The sequence below is a fragment of the Sinocyclocheilus grahami genome, unplaced genomic scaffold (assembly GCF_001515645.1).
Source record: "Sinocyclocheilus grahami isolate Dianchi unplaced genomic scaffold, SAMN03320097.WGS_v1.1 scaffold12.1, whole genome shotgun sequence".
Classification (NCBI taxonomy): domain Eukaryota; kingdom Metazoa; phylum Chordata; class Actinopteri; order Cypriniformes; family Cyprinidae; genus Sinocyclocheilus; species Sinocyclocheilus grahami.
In genome coordinates this window covers 973,067-982,484 of record NW_015505191.1, presented here as the reverse complement: position 1 = coordinate 982,484, position 9,418 = coordinate 973,067, and the positions used below count along the sequence as shown (strand labels likewise).

The window sequence follows — 9,418 nt, the reverse complement described above, 5'->3', positions numbered from 1 at the left end:
CAGACCCGCCTTCTGCTAGAAGCCTTCGGCCTGGGAGCGCCACTCTGACTCTAGACTCTGCGGAGTACGAGAAGTGAGGCCCCCAGAATGAGGGGCTGGAACACGGTGGGTTGGGACTGCTCCGCCCAGCAGCCCTGCTAACCGCCTCAACCTCCTCAAAGGAAGAGAGGTTAAGGCATGCTCTCACTCGAGAAATTTATATCCCAAGAGCCCCTGTATATCTAACTTCTCATAGATATACTTCATTGTATTCCTCAGAATTAAATGCAATCAAACAACCAGACGAGTAAATACGGTCTAGTGTATTAAGATTCACATCAAAAACTGAAATGATGTAATCCATTCAGCCATTCAGTCACACGAACAACATCAATCTCCTTGACAAACAAACAAGCTCTAAATCCGCCCCGGCTGCGCGAGCTCCGCTCCTTATTAATGCTGCTCATTATAATATCAGGCATAATATGCTTGTGTAACTGATGTCTGTGCAACTGGCGAGCTCTTTGACGCCCTCCGTATCAATCTCCTCGGAGAAAGACAGGTGGAGCGTCGCGCCCTCTCCCGGTGGGAAGGACCGCAGCGCGGGCTTCCGAAACCCAGAGAGCAGGCGCCGGATCTGGTGATTAGCAGATCCATACGCGAAACCCACGAGCACAGCCGCCGCTCCGCCTCGGCGAAAGCGGGGCCAGCACCGCGAGGAATGCTAGTGAAGGCTCCCTCCTCAAAGAGAGCCCTCTGAGAGCGAAGCAAGGCAGTAACAACTATGCTTCGCTCCCAAGCAAACCACGCACAGGCTGTGTGTGTCCCCACTCATGATATAATGTTCTCTTTGGGCAGGGAGGAACACACAACCTACAACGTGGCTTGCTCTCGCCCTTGAAATGCTTTGTCCTTGCATGAGCTTAGACATAGCTGGAGCTTATAGACTTTCACAATTGACAGACAACAGTAAATATGACTGACACACACAGAGCGCTTCGCTGAATGACAGAAAGCTGACGCAGGCTCCGCCGCACGTGCTTTTATAGCTTCCTGGTCATGACGTCATCCGCCGTGACATCCCGTTCAACTATTGGACTGAGTTCACATGTGATTCAGAGCGTGGGTCGCAGAAGGCATTCCCCCTAGCGTTCTCGACGCAGCACGAGTTCCTGAAGAGGAACATGCAATCTACCTGAGGGATGACTTCTTTCACTATTTCACAGGCCAGTGGTTTGTGTGTAATGTGTGTGACATTTTTTGTATGACATTAAAATTCCTTTTAAATTAATTGTACATAAATACGTTAAGCAAACAAATTAGATTTTTTTCTGAGAACCTTTCATCCACCTTTTATACATATAGTATACTTAACCGCAGAGATGGAAATTATGTAGTACTGGATGTGGTACAAATATTTTGAGCATCCCTTATTCTGTCTCTTATTTTCCTACAAAGAATCACAATTATCCCTTATTTTCCTTTATGACATCCCTAGATATATTGTTAGACAAAGTTCAAATTCTGTGAATTTTTAACTACTGTTTTAACTACTTGGTCTGTAGTGATTTTTTTTTTATAAAATGAGCAAAACACTCTTTGTGGTGAAAGGAGCTTTATACAATAGATTAATTTAGAGCAAGCGGCTTTATATTATTTAACATGCATATAAAATAAAAAAACGGTGTCGCCAGTGTCAGTGCCAGTGTCGCTTTCAGTTAGAATTACATCTTGATTTTCTGCTAGGAAGCAGCTCTCCAATGTGGAACTAGGTGGAGCTAGCCAGTGACAGAATCGTTTTTATTAGTTAATCAATAAGAATAATAATAATAATATTACATTAAAGGGATAGTTTGGTTTGCATAGATTTAAGCTTGATCTAGAACTGAACTGTTTTGATTATTATAATAATATGAGATATTTTAAGAGAGCTACTGTTGTGAAGTCTTATCACTTACCTTTATTTTGTTCTATATCCATATGACTTACAAAAGAAAATGTTAGGCAGATTGATGCATCACTCAGTTACTTTCTCATTTACCATTTAATTAACTGTACGAAAAAGTCTCTCTGTCATCTCATTCTGTGTGCCAAATATATTTATTTTACATTGTAAAAAATGTTATAACTGTAATTGTACAATAGTAATATAAGTAACATTTTCAAAAGCTGAAGTGATTACCTTGTTTTATTTATTAGTTAGAATATGTGTAACTCAATATTTTAACTAATTGTAAAAGCTGAATAATCAATCAAAGCCTACTGTTTAAATCTGTGAAATAATAATTGATTAGTCACTTAATCGTTCTAATAACCATTAGATTAATCGGTTATCAAAATAACCATTTGTTGCAGATAAAAAAGATCTGAAAACCCAAGTAAAAATGCTTTTTTTAGCATTACAAATTATATTATCAGCTATTAGTGTCATGTTGTTTCTTTGTTTTAATTGTTTCAAAATTCGAAAATATTTTGTTTATTTTCAATTCGTTTTTGAATTCAGACTTTCAGTGTGGTCTCAGATGTTTGGACCCACTTTATATGCTCCAGTCGTTCCAGGAACTAATGCTATGTCAAGCTTTAAGTTTAATGGTATGAGAGATTGAAGCCCTTTCCTTGGGCAGTGGTTACGTTTAAGACACAGAAAATTAAAACAAAAACAATGAAAGTACTGTACTCATTTGAGATGTACTCATAGAATATTATATTGCATTATATTATATAACTTATCAAACAAACTTTTGTAAAGCTTTATAAGCTTTGCAAGGTCAAAATTTACTGGTATTACTATCATTGTGGGGACATTTGGTTCTGTGAGGGTAGGTTTAGGTTTAGGGTAAGGGTAAGGGGATAGAAAATAGTTTGTACAGTACAAAACCATTACACCTACTGAATGACCCCATAAACCATGAAAACCCAACATGCACTTGTATAAACTCAGCTGGCAGAATCATCCCTTTGCTCTAATAACGCCTTTTAGTAATATAGCTCCTCTTATCTAGCAAACACATAAGGTCACATATACACTTTCATAAGCATCTCATCAGATTTTCTTTTTAATGTCTCCGGCAATAACAGTGGACAACATTACATTAGTTTTCCGCTATATGGTAACAGAATCAGATCGTTGAAACATTAGGAAGGCCTATCAGTGCTCTCTGTATGGTTGCTTTCAGGAGCAGAAGATGGCCCTGTTCCAGTCACTCTTACAGATCTGGTGTGTTCAACCGAACAACACAATAGTGCATGTTATTCCTAAAAAAAGAGGTTGCTGTGACTCTAAAATACTTTCTTTTTATTTTTTAGACTTTCTCTAAACTATAGTTTTGCTTTCACAACGAAAAACACAGCAGCCTAGCGTGAGGCTTAGCATGCGCTGAGGCCGGGCTAGCGTGAGTGGAAGAATTCTTAGCGTGAGCTGAGGCGATTTCGAGGAAGGAGCATCCGGAAGGACATGTGACGACTCCGGGCTGGACTCCGCTTCCTCCACGGTGAAAGCCGATCCGGCGATCCACAGTGCAAAGTTGTAGTATTTCTTCAGCGACCAGCAAGGATGAGCTCCAGGCATGACGAAGCAGATATCGTCCTCTTTTGGAAGACCAAACTAAGTAGTTTCGCTTCTACAACGAAGCACACAGCGTCTTTACAACATTGCGGCGGAAACAATAATACTACAGCGAGAATAAAAGTTACGCCTTCTTTCTTTGCGTGAACATTTGGGCGGCGTTATGCAAATCTTCCCACAGAGCGACGTAGGTATGTTGGGGCGTGTTAGAACGAGCCGTTTTAGGTAGGTGTGGCTGACTCTGAACTTTTATAAAGAATATCTCTTTGGATTTGAGACTTTAGTCTTTGCAACTTTACAGATCTTCTTTATGCACCAAGAGCTTGTAACACTCCAAAGAGAAAGGAAAAATTGAAATCGCATCATATGACCCCTTTAAGCTAATTTAGAGGTAGAAGCTTTACACACATTCTGTCCTCCGTTTCAGACAAATCATAAGCTTGAATTACACCAGTTAGCTGCGAGAGGAAGAAAGGAATAAACAGAGGAAGTGATGAAACAGAGTGTGCAGGTGGACAACAGAGAGCCTGAGGAGATCAGACCACCCATACTAACTTCAGAGTATTCTGACAGCCAAAACAGTGCTGTTTCAGTACTAACAATAAGAGAGACAAAAAAGACACATAGCCACAATGAGAGTGAAACAGAAAGAAAGAGATTAGACTTTATGAGTTTGTGGTGCTCATATTGTTGCAGTTTTCACCCAGTGGATAAGTAAAAATCAGTAAAATCTTAGTCTTGGCAGGCTTTTCGTGAAACAATTATAGGACATACTTTTTTGAGTGTGTCTAGGAACAACATCATCTGTTGACCAAACAAGTTTATCTGGCAAGAACAGGTGGCCAAATGCTTGGATTTTGTTCACTAATACTACAACAACATGTACACTGTGTTATAGTATTACAATTTAAAAGTACATGATTACACATCAACACCTGTATTGCAGAAATTAGATTTGTGCTTCGATACTGTATACAAAAAAACTGCTTAATTGGTCGGCTTTTAAAATTCTTATTATCCATTTTCCATATACTGTAGGCTCACATTAATTTCCACATGATAAGCCAAATCCATTTTATTTTAAAATTGACATAATAAGACATGTACTATTGAGTAAGGACTAAATTGGTTAAAAATGACAGACATAATGTTAAAATGTAAAAAAGGAATACACACACTCACACCTCACAATATTGCCATTTTGACTTGGTGAACATAAGGCACTTCTTTCAAAAACATAAAAAAATCTTGCTAAGCAACAAAAACAAATGGAAAACACTTCATTTTCAGATAGTTTTTTTTTGGAATTCAAGAGATTAAGCTAAGACAGAAGCCTACTTAATTATTTGTAATATGTTTGATGCAAAAATATGTACTGAACTGAAGAATGAATGCATTTTCCCTGTCATTCTAATTTAATTAAATTGAGTTTAATTTGTTGTCATTTCTACTCAAATTCACAATCACAAATTGAAAAGAACAAGAATTCCCAACCCTGCTGTTCACTAGGGGTGGGGGGAAAAATCGATACAGCATAGTATCGCGATATTTTCTGCGGCAATACTGTATCGATACACGGATGCCAAGTATCGATCTTTTATTATTCTATTTGGTAGAATAATAAAATCAATTTCTTTACAATCCACTAGATGGTAGTGTTGAGTTTTTTTCAGTTGAGGTCAGCTGGGTCACCTTCAGCATGCAGTAAGTTAGGCTGGCCTCACACTAGAGGATTTTAAGGCCGAATTTAAGCCCGATTTGCACCCCCGAAGGATCGGGGGGTGTGGCCCGATTCGCGGCTTGTCGCAAACAATTTTTTTGTCCAAAACATCCTCTATTGTGTGGTGTCATTACGATTATTTAACTGCTCCCGATCAAGACAGAGCGTCGCCGAACTCAAAACGTAAATATCAAACATGTTTGATATTTACGACTCTTGATCTGGCTGCCTCTGACGTGATACCCGCGATAGCCAATGAGAGCGAGCAAGCGTCACCTACCGGATATTGCGTGCTTCTATAGCTGAAACTTGTTAGCCACAAACATGCCATGAAAGCAGAGAACATCACCCATATTCTTTGTTATACTTTGTTTTTCATTGTGAAACAGAATGTGCGCCAGGAGAGCCAGCTGACAACGTTGATTGTATTCTATTTGTTTTTCTTCTCAAGTCACGTTTGATCTCGCGAGTCTCCGTGAGATCACGTGTCACTGTGAAATCGTTCCTACAATCATCAAGTGTGTGGTCCCACAGTCTGGTCGAATCGTCTAGTGTGCACGTTCAGAGAATTATAAGACTAAAAATCGGTTGAACTGCCTTCATGCCTGTGGTCTCCCATTTTTGGTTTTCGGCCGAAAGAGAAAAATGGCCGAAAATGCGAGCCGAAAATATAGGCTACATATAATATAACAGTACTGAAAAATCAATCAATCAAAATCATTACTTAAAACTGTATTCATACAGTTAAACATGTAACGACTGAAAAATAGCAACAACAAAAAAACTAATTAAAATCAGGATTTTAAACTGTGTTCATACAGTTAAAAGTGTTGGTAACAGGACTGAAAATTTGCAAAAATAAAAAATAAAACAAGCAAAAATTAGGGATGCACCGAATTTTCACCAAAAGAGAAAAACGGCCGAAAATGCGAGCCGAAAATATAGGCTACATATAATAATAATATATATGGTATGCCGCGCCCCGCAGTGTTCAGCTCACATGTTTCACTCTCCTCATCACTGCGCGGTTTGACTCTCAGCTCAATATTCCGCTCTATGAATTTGCGTTCCGCTCGTGTACCGTTCATGCTCACCGGAAAATCAAAGTCCGCTCAAATAACGCGCTGACAGGAAATTTCTATGCAGTATACTTGTTCCTGTTTGCAGCAGCGCTACTGTGCTGTAACATGGTGTAGGCTAGTACAGCTGTACTGGGCAACGCCACTGTTGCCAACTCTCGCGAGATAAATAAGCAACCGCAGCTTCAAAACCAAGCCCAAAACAAGCCCAATATTTTTTTTATAATTTATTATAATCAATATTATTTATTATCAATAATTTATTACCAATAAATGAGCCCACAACATATTAAACTGAAACTACCCTTTTATCTGAAAAGCAAAAACATAAGTTATTTTACAAAAATCAGCAAACTGCAACAAAGCAGGAACAATACTCATCTCCAATCACCTGTGAGCAGAAAAGGATTGGAGAGATGGAAATGGAGAAAAACACAAGAGCTTCAAAGGGGAGCTGTAACATAGCCACATATTTATAGCCAATATTTTAGTAGGCTATAAATATGTGGCTATGTTACAGCTCCCCTTTGAAGCTCTTGAAGCTCCGCACGCGCCTTCTTTTTGAACGTGATTTTTCTTCAATGAGGGATTGAAGAAAAATCACGTTCAAAAAGAAGGCGCGTGCGGAGGGGGCGGAATATTTGACAAATTAAGCTACAACACTTATATTTTTGCACTGATTGGCTATTAACTGTGAGCAGACAGAGTGTCAATCAATGCATTGGAGAATACAGTGAACATAAATGAAAAGAAACGAAGTTTACCTTGTCATGACCTTGTCAGGTTTTCCTAACAAGCAACCATATTTTTTAAAATAAGCCCAAAAACCTGTGACCCGGGATTTTTTTCAGGCAACTTTACAAAAAAAGAAGCCCAACGTCGCTAATATGTGGACTTGGCAACTCTGGGCAACGCTGGAAAAATTATGCTACCTTCAGTGATGCTATGCTCTGCTCACATGGTCTGATAATAATAGCTTTGTAGGACTATTCATTATTTGGATAATTAGTCCAAAAAAAAACTGATTCTGTTACATAAAGAAGTGAATAAACATAATATATTGATATTTAATATTAAGGTAACACTTTACAATAAGGTTCCATTAGTTAATCTTAGTTAATGTATTAACTAACATGAATGAACAATGAACTATACATTTATTACAGTATTTATTAATCTTTCTTAATGTTAGTTAATGCGAATACAGTTGTTCACTGTTAGTTCATGTTAATTCAGAGCGCATTAACAGTTAACAAGCACAACTGTTGATTTAAATAATGCATTAGTAAATGTTGAAATGAACATGAACTAAGATTAATAAATGCTGAAGAGCTATTGTTCTTTCCTAGTTCTTTAACTAAAGTAGTTAACTAATGAACCTTATTGTAAAGTGTTACCAATATTAATATAAATTCTGTCCAGTTTTATTGTGTTACTTTCAGTAAAAGTTTGGTTATTAGGGGTGGGAATCACCAGAGGCCTCACAATACGATTTTATCACGATACAATATTATTGCGATTTTAAATATATTGTGATATTCTGCGATATATTGCAATTTATTACCTTTTTCCAACTTCAAGTTATGTCTTATTTGTCTTATGTCAAATTATTAGTGGTTATTTTATTGGCTTGTGTGTTTTTTTAATTCAGTATCATTAAAATTGAGTTAAATTTAAAAAGTCTAACGAAATTACTATATGTTATTTAATAAAATAATAAATAATCATTACAAAGCATTTTCGGTTTTCGGCCAAGTGCATCCAGAATTTTCCGTTTCGGCCCAGAATTTTCATTTCATCCCTAGATGTAAGACTACATGTTTTATTTAATTTAATTTAAATGTAACAGTAATTTGATTTCAAATGCCCCAATAGGTTGTTTGCACATGACGTCCCTGATGATTATCTTATATTAACCATTTGCACACACAAGCATTATCCGGCTCCACTCTTCCCGACCGCAGACACAGGTTTACAAGCCACTTTTTCCTGCATTTTCAGTCAATTTCTTGACTTTTTCCACCTTATGAGCAACACATTTTCTTACACGATAAAAGCTCCTTGTGGTTTCTCGGTTTGTCCGATTTGAGCATCCATAAACAACGCAAAACACTGACATTTTGAGTTTCTGCTAGTGATTTCAAGAAAGAAATCACTTCCTGCCCTACAGCTGCATTTCGCGCGTCATCAGAATCACGTGATTGCAAACAACCTATTGCTGAAGGGTCTGCAAAACTTTTTTGTACAAGTTCAAGTTGCACTGTTCAAAATACCTGTAGTAGTACAGCAGTGCATAGTATACCTGTTGTAGCACATTGTTTACTTTAAGAGTACATGTTATGTTTAATTTAAATGTAACATTTTTATTTTAATGTAAGACTATGTTTTATTTATTTTAAATTGAACAGTAATTTACTTTCAAATGCCCCAATTGCTGAAGGGTCTGGACAACGTTTTAGTACAATTTCAAGTTGCATTGTTCAAAATACCTGTAGCAGCACATCAGTGCATACCTGTTTACATTTAATTAAGGTGGACTAGACTAGACTGTAATACAAATAGTTGAGTTTGCCAGGTGCATACAGCATTTATGACAGGTTTTCATGAAAGTTTTGGTCAGTTTGTCTGCTTGACAATCGCATTTTGCACTGCAGCAATAAAATTGAAGTGAGATAAACAAACTGAGAAATGTTTATTTTTAGTTAAAACATATGTTGCCAAAGTTTTCCTTTGGGGACATAATTTGAAGTTGGAAAAAGGTAATAAATTGCAATATATCGCAGAATATATTTAAAATCACAATAATATTGTACCGTGAGACAAGTATCGTGATAATATTGTATCGTCAGGCCTTTGGTGATTCCCACCCCTACTGTTCACACAGTATTAACAAATGTAACACTATAAGGAAAACTGCCAGCATTTCTTCTCCTTTCTAACTGCCTTTTATATCTCAGCTATAGAGCTCCTCACACCAAACCACATCTCCATACTTCTCCAATATCCATCTTTTGCATATGTCACACAGACACACACACACACACACACACTCACACACACACACACCCACACACA

The 9,418-nt window shown here is 37.6% G+C and overlaps 1 protein-coding gene across 1 annotated transcript in view; it reads right to left on the bottom strand.

Moving 5' to 3' along the window:
- LOC107596897 (fibrinogen C domain-containing protein 1-like) overlaps positions 1-9,418 on the bottom strand; it is a 123,395-nt gene that overhangs the window by 85,484 nt on the left and 28,493 nt on the right. The gene's annotated exons all lie outside the window — the stretch shown is intronic.